The sequence below is a fragment of the Procambarus clarkii genome, unplaced genomic scaffold, assembly GCF_040958095.1.
Source record: "Procambarus clarkii isolate CNS0578487 unplaced genomic scaffold, FALCON_Pclarkii_2.0 HiC_scaffold_124, whole genome shotgun sequence".
NCBI lineage: Eukaryota > Metazoa > Arthropoda > Malacostraca > Decapoda > Cambaridae > Procambarus > Procambarus clarkii.
Genome location: NW_027189157.1, coordinates 574,709 through 593,582, shown reverse-complemented (window position 1 = coordinate 593,582; position 18,874 = coordinate 574,709). Strand labels below are relative to the sequence as shown.

At 32.8% G+C, this 18,874-nt stretch overlaps 1 pseudogene; it reads right to left on the bottom strand.

The window, feature by feature from the left end:
* Positions 1-202: 202 nt before the first annotated feature.
* Positions 203-18,874, bottom strand: part of LOC138360844 (ribonucleoside-diphosphate reductase subunit M2 B pseudogene) — a 34,544-nt pseudogene continuing 15,872 nt past the window's right edge.

Genomic DNA, 18,874 nt, shown 5'->3' with positions numbered 1-18,874 from the left:
TAAAGAAGATTATGGTTTTGTTATTATGTCCATAATTACATACCTCATATTTTGTAGTCTTGTAATTAGTGGAAAGAGAGAATGTAAGGTATTTAATTCATTATTCATCAAGTCAAAATATAAATATGATAAGTAAAATAGTAAAAGATAATAGATATATATTTATATTTTTATATTAAATTATTTATATTCTATATAAAAAAAAACATGTTCTATTCCATCCATCAACTAATTAACTAAAAGTCTGAATCTAATGTAAAAACACTGTATTGATCTGAATTCATTACACCATATTTTTGATATTCACTTACTTTTTTTTCAAAAAAATTAGTTTTCCCTTCTAATGAGATATTTTCCATAAAGTCAAATGGATTTTCTACATTATAAAGTTTCTTAAAACCGAGTTCAAAGAGAAGTCGGTCAGCCACAAATTCTATATACTTCCCCATTAGATCACAGTTCATACCAATAAGTTTGATTGGCAAGGCATCTGTTAAAAATTCTTGTTCAATCTTCACAGCATTATCAATGATAGAATATACATATTTCTGATCAGGCTTATTAATCAAGTACTTAAATATCAAGCAAGCAAAATCTGTGTGTAACCCTTCATCTCTAGAAATCAATTCATTACTGAAGGTTAGACCTGGCATTAAACCACGTTTTTTTAACCAAAATATTGCAGCAAATGAACCACTAAAGAAAATACCCTCTACTGCAGCAAAGGCAACAATGCGTTCGGCATATGTTGCCGTTCTATTGGTAATCCACCTTAGAGCCCAATCAGCTTTTTTCTTAACAGCTGGCAGCGTTTCAATAGCATTAAATAATCTGTTCTGCTCCTGTAAATCTTTTATGTATGTATTAATAAGTAAACTGTACATTTCATTGTGAATATTTTCCATGGCAATCTGAAAACCATAAAAACACCTCACTTCTGGTATTTGTACCTCTTGGCAGAAACGTTCAACAAGATTTTCATTGACGATACCATCTGATGCGGCAAAAAATGCTAGAACATGTGAAATGAAGTGACGTTCCTCGTCATTAAGTTTCTGTTCCCAATCTACAATATCCTTTGACAAGTCTACTTCTTCAACTGTCCAAAATGATGCTAGCGCCTTCTTATACATTTTAAAGATATCATGATTTTTAATTGGGAACAATGTAAAACGTCCTGGATTTTTAATCAAAAAGGGTTCAATCATCTGAAAAAAATATATAAATAAATAAATAAAATATTTATTTTAACATTATGTTCACTATCATAGCATAATAAACGAATGAAATTATTGAATTTTGAGTAAAAAAGAGATTAATTTACTACGTACATGTTCTTCCATCCTATATTTTATGTAAACTAAAATAGGTACACATACATATATATATATATACATACATACATATACATACACACACACATATATATTCTTTTCTTTGACACGCTTCCCAATGAGCAGTATCCATTATAACACCAGGCAGTAATACTTCCTATGTTTTGAAGGCATGCCAATTGAACCTGATTGTGACTCACTGCTGCGTTTGTTGCTATTTACTTCAGTAACAGTATATTCACTCTCTGGGAGAACTTCAGAAGGGTATATAGGGGGTATTTCATTGTTCCAAGTATCAAGTAGATTTGCTCTCAATTTTTCTGAATTGATACTCCCTATATCTTCTGTTAAAATATTTAAAGATTTTAAATGAGGTTTAATACTAATGTCTGCAAATTCATATGAAAGGTACTTATTTACCAATACATAATTTCGTTCCCAGTCATTCATACTTAAAATAATCTTAACATCTTCAAAATGTTTTAAATTAAAGTTTTCCACTTTATTTATTGAGGGCCAAGTAATTGAAGCACATTTTATAATAATTATTTCACTGTTTTGAAGATCAATTAATACGTCGGCAAATGTTTTTCTTACATTTATCGATGAAACATTATCTAATATAAGTAAAAATGAATTTTCCACTAAATGATACAAGTTGATTGTTGGATTAAAGTTTTGTAAAAATTCCACTTTTATTTTTAAATTATTTCTCCATATGACAATTTTATCCCACACTTGAATGATATTTTTTGGGGCTGTTAGTATTATAACAGAATATTTTCTGGGGTAGATTTCATATTGCTTTTCCATGGTTTACAAAAAAAAAAAAAGCAACTGCGCCACCCTTGTTGACAGTTGGGATCTTGAAGAACAAATAGAACCAATATCACCATCATTTTATAATTATCTAAAAATGATAAAAAAAAAATAGTTCTTTGTATATTATAAGCTCAGAAATATATAAAGATGTGTTGATACAAGAGTAGAATGAATAATTTGTTCCCAAGAAAAATCTACATACCTTATTTTTTATATAATTATCTTTTTAGTAATAATATTTAAACAGGTTGCTTTACACTGTACAGTGTAAAGCACTGTAAAAAAATCTACATACCTTATTTTTTATATAATTATCTTTTTAGTAATAATATTTAAACAGGTTGCTTTACAGTGCTTTACACTGTACAGTGTAAAGCACTGTACTTTACAGTGCTTTATCATGCTTTACAGTATTATAAATCCTACATTTTAACCGTGATCCTAAATTTAACCACAGCAAATGGATCACTCATTATATTAATATTTTTTGCCCACATTTTACATTTTATAATATTTTCACCTGGGCTAAGTTTCAATTGAATAGGAAGAAGTGGGGCATAATATCCATCTATATGTTCCTTGGTTGGAAAATAATAAACAGGAAAACCTTGCGGAGTATATTTGTTTGGACTATTAACCCAAATATGTGAACAAGATACCCATACACATTTTGGTAACTTATTACCATTAGCAATTGAGCTTTTCTTCATATTTTCACGCAGGCTTGTAATCTCATGATCTGCAGAGGGTGGAAGATCTTCAATATTCTCATATACAATAGGTACAAAATTTGGAAGATTACGAATAGATAATAAAATTATCGGTGTTAAGGTATTAAAATACCAATTCTCTTTTCTAAATTGATCAAATATGGATGTATCAAATTTACAAAATACATTATTATTTTCATCATTAGGAATCGTTGTATCATCATTACAATTAACTGTATTTACATGAGAAATCATATCGTAACCACGATTTTGGTCCATATAATACTTACTTTCAAAGACAACATACAGACCAGCAGGTTTAGTATTAGTTTTTGTAATGAAATTCATTGACAGTTGAGGATGCTGAGTTGAAATTGTTGACCTATTTCTTGAATAATATAAATATATAATTGAAAAGATCACAATTAAAAATATTATAAATATTATAATATATAAGGAATTTGATAGTGACATTATTATTTTATTTTATATAAAAAAATGTCTCTCACATCTAAACTAATAATGTATACTAATGATTATATTATATATATATAACGAAACAACATTTTTGTTGACTTAGTTGTGTTATTTTTGATACGATGGTCATCTAGTCAATATGTGGGGTTACCTGCAGGGGTCACGACTATCCTCAGTTCTAATCTACACATGAATAATCTTCCATTTAGACCACCACACAGCTGAGTGGATACGAACATTGGATAGTGTCTTTCACCCTGATACCCCTGTTTCATAGCAGTGCTGTCAGGGGCTGCTTCCTGGGGGTAGAAATAGGCCTGGTCTAAAACTGGTCTGTGGGGACCTAGTAGCAAGAATGCACTTCTCAGCCTACTATGCAAGGCCCGATTTGCCTAATAAGCCAAGTTTTCCTGAATTAATATATTTTCTCTAATTTTTTTCTTATGAAATGATAAAGCTACCCATTTCATTATGTATGAGGTCAAGTTTTTTTTATTGGAGTTAAAATTAACGTAAATATATGACCGAACCTAACCAACCCTACCTAACCTAACCTAACCTATCTTTATAGGTTAGATTAGGTTTGGTAGCCGAAAAAGTTAGGTTAGGTTAGGTTAGGTAGTCGAAAAATAATTAAATCATGAAAATTTGGCTTATTAGGCAAATCGGGCCTTGCATAGTAGGCTGATAAGTGCGTTCTGGCTACTAGGTACGACATATATATATATATATATATATATATATATATATATATATATATATATATATATATATATATATATATATATATATATATATATATATATATATATATATATTAAATTATTGTTGACTCGAGCTCCTTTTTTATCTGTGATATAAATGCTAAAATTATATTGATCTCATTTTCAATTACATCAGTTAGAATATTATCTCTGTGTGATGTTAATGTTTCACTAAAGGCTTCCTCAAGAACTGTTGGAGTATAATTCAACAAATGAAGGCAACCATAATTATGAACATGTTGAGCCACATTACATTTGATTTCATCTGTATGGAATGAACTGTAAATAATCTGTGCATGACATAAACCATATGGATTCTGGCAATTCAGTTGTTGATTAACATTATTAGATAATGGTGATGGTGGAGATGATGTTAGTTCAAGTTGAGATGGTGGTTGGGAAGAAGAAGGTAGTCTAGGATTATGAATAAGTTTTCGTGATGTAACTTTATATGGATTTGGGGAGTGAGTGGGTTTTAAGGTAATATTCCCTTGTAAGGTCAAATAATTGCGTACCAATGTATGTTGTTTATGTATAACTCCTCCACCATTAGCAATCCATATAATAGTTACAAATAGAGAGTGTAACATATCGAGAATTAGACGACAATTACTTTGAGCTAAATAATTATGATATATTTTGAAGTCTTTGCTACCTATTATTAAATTTTCTTTGCATTTAACTTTGATTCTATTTAGAGTATTACTTTCAATATTTTCAATATTTTCAGTACGTTGTATTAAAGATTGGGGATGAGAAAACACAATATCTTTAATTTTTTTGGTTTCAGCATGAGGTGAAAATAAATAATGAAGGAGACTAAATGACATAATATAAAATTTCCCTGTTTCAGAAACCAGCAAACGATATGGATGTATTAGATAGGGAAAATATTTAATTATATTAAATACTTGGTGAATTTTATTGATCAAATCGCTCAATTGGGTTAAATATATTAAACGCTTAGAAATAGAAAATAAATCACACAAGCCCAAAATGGGACGAATTCCCAATAAATCATTATTATGATCTTTACTATCAATTGCACAATCATTAGTTCCTAGCTTCCACATATTATCAAACATTTCTACCGATCGACCATCTATAAGTCTAAATCTGTGAGAGGGATTTGCAACAAGGGAATTTAGATCATGTTCATTTAAGAGATAAAGTGGCGTAATATTATTCTTGAAACCACCTAAGAGTAAATCAGCTGTAATTTGGCCATTGGTTTCGTGAGAAAAAATATGATGAGGGCTAATGTATATTATCTGAATTTCTTTAGGTATAATTTTCTTTGAAAGATAAAGTGAATCTAATGACTGGCCCAGTAAACCTAGTGGCTTCATTTCACATAATACAGGATGTATATGGAGTATATTATCTTTTCCATAATATTGGAATGAAGAAAAATTTGAAAGTTTTAAACATAAATTTTGATTCATAATTAGAGTTAGGCCTAGTAAAAACTTGTCATTGATCTTATTATTATCAATTAGAAGATTTTTATTCATTTTTTTTATAACCTATACCAATTTCTTTCTATGATTAAATAGTTGTTTTCTTTGTTTATTTGTGTATTTGCGATTTACCATAATTTTTCTGAAATAAATTCTAAATAGCCCACTGGTGTGAAGCTGGTACAACACACTAGTGTGTCTGGTTACTGGTACAACACACTAGTGTCTCTGGTGACTGGATCACTTATCAGTGATCTGTCTGGCTCCCCTGGTATAAATATACAAAAACAGAGCTGTGGTAAACACCTACAGTAACAGACCATGGTAAATTTATAGAAGAAAATTGAAAATATATTTTCAAAAATTATGGTAAATAAATAAATATATAGCTTGTATTAGAATTTTTTCATTATATATGAAGTTATTCTTATTATAACAAAACAGGGTTCACATGAAAACCACATAGATATAGCAGACTGGATGATTCTATTTATTAAAAAATATTTTACAGATTGTCTGTCATATAAACCATAAAGGTATTTTTATGGTTAGGTATTTAGTAGTGTCAATATCGCAGCCTTACCTAAATATCTATATGACCAAACCTAAAATCAACCCTACCTAAATATGAACTGATTTAAAAAAAAAAAAATATATATATATAGTTCAATTTAAAATGAACATATCATAGAATTTTTTAGCCTTTGAATATTCAAGAAAGGTACACCTAACACTTGTAAATGTAATTTTTCCTGTATTTATGAAACCATTGACCAGTCCTTGTTCAGTAGTCACTGTCCCGATAATCACTTCCGAACATGAGTATTGAATATCAATCTGACTTCCTGTTCGTTGGTTATCATTGACTATAACAGGATGTCCAAACATGTAATCACCACATTCATTATGGGTTAAAACATTAAATTTCCTAAGAGTATCATGTGAATATGCTGGATCTCTTAACAATGATAAACATAAATTTATATAAGTGTCTCGCTTTAGTGGAATAGTTGATCTCATATTCCAGCAATCTTCCAACTTGGAGATGATATAAATTTTCCTTTTACCATGAATACCATGGACACTGATAAGCATGTCCACCACTTTCTTCACTCGCTCATTAATTAAAAGTTCAAAAAATTTATCATCAAAAGTGGGATTTTTCTTGATAATTTTAGGGGTTTTGTTGATTTTGGTGATTTTGGAGGACGATACCATGATGATTATTGCTAGAATATCCTCCTGAAAAAAAACATGAAAATAACATGTTTAGAAAATAGATCTAAATGGGAGCAAACCATACTATTCATGTCATATATACACCAATTCCATTCCATTTTAGTTTGACTGAAATAACTACTTGCCTTTTAGTGCCACTAGTTATCCTTGTGATGAGTCTAGGAACCTTAATGGTTATATCTTAGTACAGAACCCATATTTTATATCTTTGGAAAAAAAAAATATATATAATATTATTCAAAAGTACATAATGTTATTACACAATCTTTATCTTGCGATTATATCAATTAAAATAGTATATTTATAAATCAAAAAGAATATCCTGACAGAATACGTCTACATCCCGGAGAAGTAAAGTCTATAGATTTCACTTATTCTGTTATTTATTCGTTGTTAACCAAAAAACCCATTTCAAATTTTAATTTCAAACACTTGACATGAAGGTAGACTTGGAGGTTTATGTGTACTAGCATGTTTTAAATTTATCTTTATATACATTATCTTCCATACATGATCATTTGGACTGCATACCATACCCGTTTCTTGTTCAAAAATTCCCACACATGAGTTTCGGATATGTATGGTGCCACAACAACTGATTTTGACCATACCAAAATTGGATTGATAAGCTTGTATTCCATTTTCTAAATTAGGACTGAACTGAATCTTATACTCTTGAAATGTTTGTTTTAAAAGTTGGAAAGTATTTCCTCCTCCAAAAGCATGTCTCTCACTATTTGACTGGCCAATTAAGTAAATATCAGTGTAACTGTTGTCATAAAAAATATCACCTCGAAAAGTATCTCCGGGTAGGTGGAAACACTCTGGCTGCAAACGATTAATCATTCTAAAATACCACTTACAAAATTTTTGTATAAACTCGTCACTTCTTATAACTTCCATTTTATGTTCTACCGAGGAAAGAACACCACATACAAATTTGTTTTTTTCATTATTAGTTCGAATAGAAGTTTTAGGAACATCATCACATAAGACAGGTTGTTTTTTTTCATTATTTGTTTGAGTAAAAGTTTTAATTTCACTCTCTTCTGTCTGATGCTGTAATAGTGTACTTATATATGAATCACATTGACATTGTACTGTTCCTAAATTTGTACGTTCTGCAGTACCCATAAAACTACATTGTTTAGGATTTTTAATTATATTCTTGGTTTCACCAGTTGTATATTGAATAAAACTTGGATTGGAACATAAAATGATGTTCGTATTTCCGGGTATTGAGAGTTGGATAGCACTTGTAATTTCGGTTTGGGGGTTTGAATGTGCTCTTCCTTGTTCAGTTGAATATCCGATACCTATTTTACCATGCTGCTTTGTCCAAAACTCTTTTACAGCTATTACCAATTCCATTTTCTTAGCAAAAGGCATTGATGGTACTTGATTTTTATAGAGGTAGTTAAAAAGATTTTGGGCAGTAAGACGTCGATAAGAAAACAAGCGTTTCAAGTCTGAAGTGTAGCATAAAATTATATTTAGGGCCTCTTGAGAACTTTTAGGTGAAAGGCGATGATTACCTGTTGATGTCTGAGCCAGACATCTAATATCTTCAGGGCTCAGTGTTTTTAACAAATCACGTACATTGGCTTCATAAGGGGAATTTATGAGGTTCATAACATATAGGAAGGAATACAACACTAAGAATGGAGATAAATAATATAAAAGTTTATTTATTTACTTACTTCTTTATTTATTATATAAATATATAGAAAGTACATTAATGTACATAATAAAACTGAATGTAGCCTCCAAAAAATATCATTGAGTCAATGTCGCTATGTAGAGCGACACACACAGGACACTGTCTCTGACCACACCCTTGTCGAGTCCACTTCCTTCACACCTATCGCACTGTAATAATCCATTCCGTATCCAATCATAGTAAGAGTCACTCACCACAGATAATTGTACTTTTGACCAGAAGAGGGCGCCTTCTTTTCCCATACTTGTGGGTGACGGCTCATAGATAGCAGCGCTGCCATCGCTTCTCCATTCTCTGTGGAGGCGTCGGGTCCATAACACAATTACAATGAGAGCCATATTTATAAATCGTGAAATAGAAATACTCACTCATTGTTAACAAAATTTATTTAGGGTTGGGGTTTGAATAGGGTAGTATCATCATATCTTTGTCTCAAATTTCCCAAATAATAGGTAATTGGGATTAACATAGTAGTATATCAAAAGGCCCTTCTTACAATAATGTCAGTCCAAAAATTAAAACTCTTTATTGAGGATTAAGTTATTATATCTTAGCCAATAGCCAAGGCTACCTACCACCAAAGTACAGCTCACCACCCATATATTTTCCTTCAATGTTGGAATGATTGGAATTACCAATTTAAAATTTCAAGTCATATATACGATATATATGGGAATTTAGGGGATATTACAAAAAAAAACATACCAATTTAAAAACACCATGTAAAATAATTATAACATTTAAAATTGTGAAAACAATTGTTAATATAATGAAAAATTTCTTAACAAATAATGATATCGTTTTCTTCGTGTGTGTAATACCTATATAAATGGTCCCATTTGTAACATATTTACTGTTATTTATATTTAAACTATTATCAAGGATTGTAATGTTATATTTTTCATATAACCAACACATTATGACATTCAAATTATCTTGTAAATTATTACACACCTGAGTTTCGTTATTGATACCTCCTACTATTATAGACAAGTGATTCCAACATAGTAGTATATTTTTATAATCCCACAATACAGAAAATTTCATATATTTAACAGGAGTCCTAATCATATATGCATCTTTAATAAAGGATAAATTTTGTACATTTTCATTATAACTTTGTACATTTTCATTATTATAATAACGGCATTCTATTAAAATTGACGCTAAGTTAGTTATGTTTATTTGGTTTGGAAGTATAATAGATGAATTTCGTCCTATTAGTATATATACCTGTATAGTGTCTTTAAAGTTTAACTGGAACTCGAACCATTCTTGTTGTGATAGTAAATCATATATATTGAAAAGTTCTTCATGTTTATATTTAATTTGCTCATCACCTCTATCAAACCAGTATTATTGAATCTTTCAATACTATAACTTCATTGCAATCATACTCTTGATTCATTGGAATTACTGGAATAATTATTAATAATAATAATAATATTAATATTAATAATAATAAAAAAAGGGTTGGAATCATTTTCAAGTCACAAAATAAACTAAAAATAATATAACATTAAAGCTTGTTTTTATATTTTAATCTTTCAACATTTAGTAAAAAATATATGGTTATGGATGTCATTATTAACAATCAAGGAAATCAGCAACCAAAAGCAGATCTAGAGCAATATTATTTTCAATTGGAAATTCAGGATCAGTAGTAATCTCATTTTTCTTGAATTGAGTATTGTAGGTGAAATATGTACACGCTTTTTGAAGAAGATATGATCTGAAGAAATAAAATAAAAAAATAAAAGTATTATAATTATTTATTTATTATATACAGTTTATATGTTTCTCTAAATAACAGTTTATCTCTAAATATAACAGTTTATATAATAACACTTTGTTCTAACAGCTTTATACTTACGGAATTATTTTAAAATGGATTTCATTTTTTTCCTGTTCAATACACGTTGTTGAACTTGACATCATAGCTTGAATTAAATTTGAGGTGAAGGCATCTTTCCTTTTAATGATGAATTCATGGTCATCACAAGATATTAACTTGATGTATGTGGAATTAGGACCTTCACATCCACCATAGAAAATCTGGTAATATTGCGTTAGTGTTTTTTATCTTCAAAAAACATTCAATCCTATTTTACATCATCTCATCATGATAAAACTTAATATGTATATTGTGGAGGTTTCTCTACATTTAAGTTATCATTTTTCATAGCTAACCAAATTTCTTCGGAATGGGGTTTACTTGGATGAAAAAATTCATTGACAAGAAATTTAAGAAATATTTGAGCATCCTCAGTAACCCACATATTACAACAATTGTTTGCATAAACATAATATATGTGAACATATACCCAACAATTATTATACTTAATTCTTGCTGTTATGGTGGAATACCAACCATAATAAATGAAATAATTATATATCCGGTCCATATGGTCATATTTAATAAAATCTTGAAATCCGGATTCGGATAATTCTTCTTTAGTGAATGTACATTTTTCTAAGCATTCAACTTTACATTTAGTTTCAAGAAATATCCTATCTAGCTCACTTTTCAATTCTTTAAATTTTTTAAAATTAGAATCATATTTAAATGGAGCGTCAAATTTATTTATAAAAAACTTGATTTTTTCATATTCCTCTTCATTTACCTTTTTATCTTCATCTTCTTCTTCAATTACCTTTATATCTTCATCTTCTTCAATTACCTTTATATCTTTATCTTCCTCTTCAGTTACCTTTTTATCTTCATCTCCTCTCCTTTCTTCATCTCCCTTTTCATCTTCAACTCCTCCTTCATTTACTTTCCTCTCTTCATCATTTCCCAATTTCTCAATGCCAACTGCTTCCCCATTACCAATATCCATTTGGTTCATTTTTCCCAACCTGAAAAATATATATATTATAATTGAAATAGTCTGGTGTATTGAAATAGACTAAGATGATCATCAATCTATTCAAGGAGAAACAGAAACAATCTCAATCAAAAATTGAAAGTTATCTACTACTTAAAAAAAAGAAAGAAAAAAAAAGAAAAAAAAACTGAAATACTCACGCCTTATTTAAGCCTTAGTAAATGTTAATATACTACACAACAATGGTTGTAAGTATAACTTTTAGAAGTTCACTGTAGTAATATCCAAAGAAACGCAGGATGAGAATTGAGATACTGCTCGGATCTCACCTCCTTTTATACAACACACACACACACACACACACACACACACACCCACACCAACACAAAGACACACACCCACACCAACACAAAGACACACACACACACACACAACGACACACACACACTTACACACACACACTTACACACACATAAAGACACACACACACACACAAAGACACACACACACACACACCCACACCAACACAAAGACACACACACACACACACACACAAAGACACACACACATACAACGACACACACACACACACACACACACACAACGACACACACACAACGACACACACACAAAGACACACACACAACGACACACACACAACGACACACACACAAAGACACACACACACACACACAACGACACACACACACACACACACACACACAACGACACACACACACAAAGACACACACACACACAAAGACACAAAAACACACACACAAAGACACACAAAAACACACACACAAAGACACACATAAAGACACACACAACGACACACACACACACACAAAAACACACACACACACAAAGACACAAAGACACACACACACACACAAAGACACAAAGACACACACACACACACACACACAAAGACACAAAGACACACACACTTAAACACACATAAAGACACACACACAACGACACACACACACACACAACGACACACACACACTTACACACACACACACACACTTACACACACATAAAGACACACACACACACACAAAGACACACACACACACACACCCACACCAACACAAAGACACACACACACACACACACACAAAGACACACACACATACAACGACACACACACACACACACAACGACACACACACACACACAACGACACACACACAACGACACACACACAAAGACACACACACAACGACACACACACAACGACACACACACAAAGACACACACACACACACACAACGACACACACACACACACAACGACACACACACACAAAGACACACACACACACAAAGACACAAAAACACACACACAAAGACACACATAAAGACACACACAACGACACACACACACACACAAAAACACACACACACACAAAGACACAAAGACACACACACACACACAAAGACACAAAGACACACACACACACACACACACACAAAGACACAAAGACACACACACTTAAACACACATAAAGACACACACACAACGACACACACACACACACAACGACACACACACACTTACACACACACACACATAAAGACACACACACACACACAAAGACACACACACACACCCACACCAACACAAAGACACACACACACACACACAAAGACACACACACATACAACGACACACACACACACACACACACAACGACACACACACACACACAACGACACACACACAACGACACACACACAAAGACACACACACAACGACACACACACAACGACACACACACAAAGACACACACACAAAGACACACACACACACACAACGACACACACACACACACACACAACGACACACACACACACACACACACACACAACGACACACACACACACACAACGACACACACACACACACACACAACGACACACACACACAAAGACACACACACACACAAAGACACAAAAACACACACACAAAGACACAAAAACACACACACAAAGACACACATAAAGACACACACAACGACACACACACACACACAAAAACACACACACACACAAAGACACAAAGACACACACACACACAAAGACACAAAGACACACACACACACACAAAGACACAAAGACACACACACACACACACACACACACACACACACACACACACACACACACACAGTGTGTGTCCTTGAGTTGGTGTAGCTGGTAAGGTGCTCCAGTGAATAAGAGAGTATCTAAGCAATAAGAAGCAGAGAGTTACGGTGAGGGGTGAGACCTCCGATTGGCGTGAAGTCACCAGTGGAGTCCCACAAGGCTCTCCCAGAGGGTATCGATTCATTTCTCTCAATGTTTGCGACAATCCTGGAGTATGCAGCCCAAGCATGGAGTCCATATCTAGTCAAGGATAAGACTAAACTGGAAAAGGTTCAAAGGTTTGCCACCAGACTAGTAATCGAGCTGAGAGGTATGAGCTACGAGGAGAGACTACAGGAATTAAACCTCACTTCCCTAGAAGACAGAAGAGCTAGGGGGGAGGGACATGATCACCACATTCAAGATTCTCAAGGGAATCGATAGGGTAGATAAAGACAGGCTGTTTAACACAAGGGGAACACGCACAAGGGGACACAGGTGGAAACTGAGTGCCGAAATGAGCTACAGAGATATTAGAAAGAACTTTTTTAGTGTCAGAGTGGTTGACAAATGGAATGCATTAGGCAGTGATGTGGTGGAGGCTGACTCCATACACAGTTTCAAGTGTAGATATGATAGATCCCAATAGGCTCAGGAATCTGTACACCAGTTGATTGACGGTTGAGAGGCGGGACCAAAGAGCCATAGCTCAACCCCTGCAAACACAACTAGGTGAGTACACACACACACACACACACACACACACACACACACACATACACACACACATACAAAGTCACACACACACACACACACACACACACAAACACACACACACACACACACACACACACAAAGACACACACATACAAAGTCAGACACATACAAAGTCACACACATAAAGACACACACACACACACACACATACACATACACACACACACACACACATACAAAGTCACACACATAAAGACACACACACACACACACACACACACACACACACAGCTCCTCCCCTCAGTCACTCTTTGACATCCGGCACCCACAAGCATATATACACACTTGGTTATTTAAATCTAGATAAGGCAACACTATTTTAAATCATATAGACATCTAATGTATAAAAAAAATACATTTGAAATTAACTAGAAAGTTGGAAGTTTATGAAGAATGGTATATAAACCAGCAAAAGATTAAACATGAATACACCCAACAGGAATAATTTTTTGTGACATATTAACACGGAATCATGTGACGAAGGGAATTACTTTCGTATTTTTAGTGATATTGATGACCAATGATAATATTGTTTAAGAACCCGAAATCCCCATCTCTTAACTGACATCATTCAAACCGGGAAAAAAGGATGAAATTGTAACGTTTATCAATCAAGATGAAGGTATATTACCAAAAGCAGCAGCAACACCACCACCACCACCACCACCACCGCTACTTAAAAAACATTAGTTTACCATCTTAGTATAATGTCTCTTTCTATAATAAAAATCCAGCCCCTCTTTTTTTATATATATATATAAAATGTATAAAAAAAAATCCCAAAATCAATCCTTAAAATGGATTCTGACCTATCACACCTACCATCACCATCACTACCACAATCACCACCGACACCGACTCCGCCACAATCACCACTGCAACCGACACCGCAACAATCACCACTGCAACCGACACCGCAACAATCACCACTGCAACCGACACCGCAACAATCACCACTGCAACCGACACCGCAACAATCACCACTGCAACCGACACCGCAACAATCACCACTGCAACCGGCACCGCAACAATCGCCACTGCCACCATTCAAAGAAGATAATACTGAAAATTTAATGATTGTGGAGGATCAAACAAATATATTTATTAATAATCAAAATGATGAAGAAGAAAAACGAAAATATGTTCAATTTATACAAGAAAAAGTTTCAAATTATAAAAACAACTTTCATAATTCCAATTCACCTTTCAAATTAGCTTTTATGATCATTAATAATATGGTTATCCCGTATTATAATTCTTCAAAATGTCCAAATAAAATTTCAGATGCAATTTACAAACAACTTATTTTAATGCCGAATGAGCAAATTTTTCATGATGCATTGATTAACTATTATAAAGAAAATCCTATTCATCTATCACCAAATTGGAAAATTGACACCACAAATTTAAATAATTTACAGTTGTATTATTTGTATCACATGTTAATACAATCTGGTTATGATATTGAATATAGCAATTCACATTTATTCTCCATATAATTAAATTGACAAATAAGTATTTTAATAATAAGTAGTATAGAAATGATATATTTTTTTTTTTTAAATACCTTTATTCTTATTGTAAATATTATTTAAAAAAAAGTATCACTACAGAAGTTAAAAAAAAATTATTTGAGTTAAAATTAACGTAGATATATGACCGAACCTAACCAACCCTACATAACCTAACCTAACATAGGTTAGGTTAGGTTAATATAATATATGTTAAGTAACGGCCTATTGAATGAATCTCAATCATCAACTCCCCACTGTATGATATATGACTCACGCCGTTTACCCGCGCTTCTTTGAATTTCTTCACTTTGACATTCCGAGCACTGGGCAGAAATCACATTACATCAACATCAATCTCTGACCATCGCATTGCTTTGCTTTGTTTTAATTAGACAGTCGGATTCCCCTGGTCCATGCCACTTTTGAGTTGATTATTATATATGATGGTCAATGTTGGAAACTAGTTCAACAAACAATTTAGTTATCATCGAACCTATATCCAATATTTGCATTATGAATTTCAATTGTGATGATGCTGGGTACCCATCCATCTTCAGTAGAACCCATCCAGAACCATTTTGGGTTTATGAGGTATGTTTTTCATATCTTTTTTTTTTTTGGGGGGGGGGACACTAGTACTAGTTTCCTTTAGTCTTTTTCATTCCCAACCAACTTTCAGTTCAGTCAAACTTCTCGTATCCTAAAACAAAAACAAAAATAAATTAATAATGAACCTTGATATTTAGCACGTGCATTTTAACTAACATAAATAAATTTGAAGAAATAATGTACTATTAACTCATCACCTCTATTTTTCTCTTAATTTCAATTGCATCATCTTTATTAATGAAGGTGTATTATTATTCATATATATTGGTGGTTCTATACCAAAAACTGCCTTGTAAGGCGATACGCCAATTCCACGTGAATATGCTGTGTTTTTGGTGAATTGCACAAAGGGAAGTCCAGCTGACCAATCTCGCGTTTGATTTTCACACATCCAACTGCCAAGTATTTTGATTACATTTTCTTTTGTACATTCAATGCTCCCTTGGCTCTGTGGATGACGAGGTTTGCTATTAATGAGGAGCATGTTGGGCCACATTTCGTTTTTTAGCTCTTGAATCACCTCTGCCACAAATTCACGGCCGTTATCGCTCTGCAGAATTCGTGGGGCTCCCAAGAGAGCAAATATATCGAGTAAGTGGCGTGCCACTTCAATCGCCCGTTTACTGCGAAGAGCTCGTAAAACCGAAAACTTTGTTAAATGATCCTGATAATGTAAAATATATTTATACACACATCCTCCCTCTTTTTGCATATTTATTAAATCCATTTGTCCTCGCTCCGCAAATCTGGTCGATACAATGGGCCGTATTACCCCCTTTTTTCGTCGAGGAAGTCGTTTCAAATTACATATGTGGCAGAGTGAAATAAAGAGTTTCACCGATTGTTGAGTGACGTTAGCGATAGTTTTACTTGCTTCAAAATAAGTTCTTTTTTCTCCTCCGTGACAAACTGCTCTGTGTGCATCATAAATCGTATCATACAATTGCCCTTGATGTATGAAACGACGACACATCCGGCCAGGATCAGCTGTTGTTGTTCCTGTGGTTGTTGTTGTTGTTACAGCCTTAGTAGAATGACGATTGTCACTGGTCAGTTTACGCTTGGTCCCCCGCTTCATTCTTCGTTCAGTTTCGTCGATGGTTACTAAGACGTCATCCCCAAATAGATTTTTGACATCATATCGAGACAATAGATCATATTCATGAGAAGATTTCCAATTCAGTTTCAATTTAGCATTTTTGACTTCCTCAATGTATTGTGCTAATTTTTCTCGAGTAAAAATTTTCCGACTCCCAGGCCCACCTTTTTCCAACATTTGGCTAATTTTTAATTCAAATTCATGTTTGCTGCAAAATTCTTCGTTTTTCTTTTGCTTTGATATCATCCTATCACTATTTTAATTTTATTTCAATATGTTTATTATATAACCACCAATTTTTTTTTTTTTTTACAAATCGCCTAGAACACTAGTGATGATAATGGAATTGGAATTGAAAAGAAGAGTTTGAAGCCTTTACTGTAAACCTGAAGAATCTCGAAATATAAATAAAAAAAAAATATATATATAATGCCATGCCTAGTAAATATATAATATGGTCAGACGAATTTAATAAATTTACCATTCATTAATTACATACCAAAATGAGTGGACAACATAGCATGAAAACATTAGAAGGTTTAAATTTCCAAATAAATTTAAACATTTTAAAACGAAATGGGTTTTATTATAACAAACAAGAAAATCTATGGAAATGTATAAAGTGTCATTTGTCACTTACATTCAATATAAATAGTAATGCAATTGTATATCCAGAACATAATTGTACATTTATTTCACAAATTAAAACACCTATCAGAATGTTTAACAACATTTTTTTTTTGAAGTTTGAAAGTGCACGTCTAGACACATTTAACAATTGGAAATTCCCATGGATTTCCCCTCTAAATTTAGCTAGGGATGGATTTTTTTATCTTAAAAGAAACGATGCATGTGCATGTATTTTCTGCAATACAGTTATCAAGAACTGGCAAATAAACGATATTCCACATAATAAACATAGACAAAGAGTTCCTTATTGTCCATTTATCATGGGAAAACCCGTTGGTAATGTCCCTTTAGAGTTATGTGAAGTTATTCTGCAATCCAATTTAGTCCTCTCATTGTCACCTCATTGTCCCAGTGTCGATCGAACATATGAAGATTGTAAAAATCGCCTGGAAAGTTTTAGCACATGGCCACTTACATTACCAAACTCAGAAGATCTAAGTTCAGCTGGATTCTTTTATACAGGTCTTAGTGATCATGTGAAATGTGCTTTTTGTAATCTTGGGCTATGGAATTTTGACATTTCTGACAAGCCTCTACTTCTTCATATTCAATGGAATCCGGAATGTAGTTTTCTGAAAAGTTTCATGGATTTATCCTCGAACAAAATTGAGATTACAATACGAAAATTTCGAGAGGTATCTGTAAATGATAAAAAAAATCTAATTCAATCTTTAATTGAAGGAATGGATACCATATGCC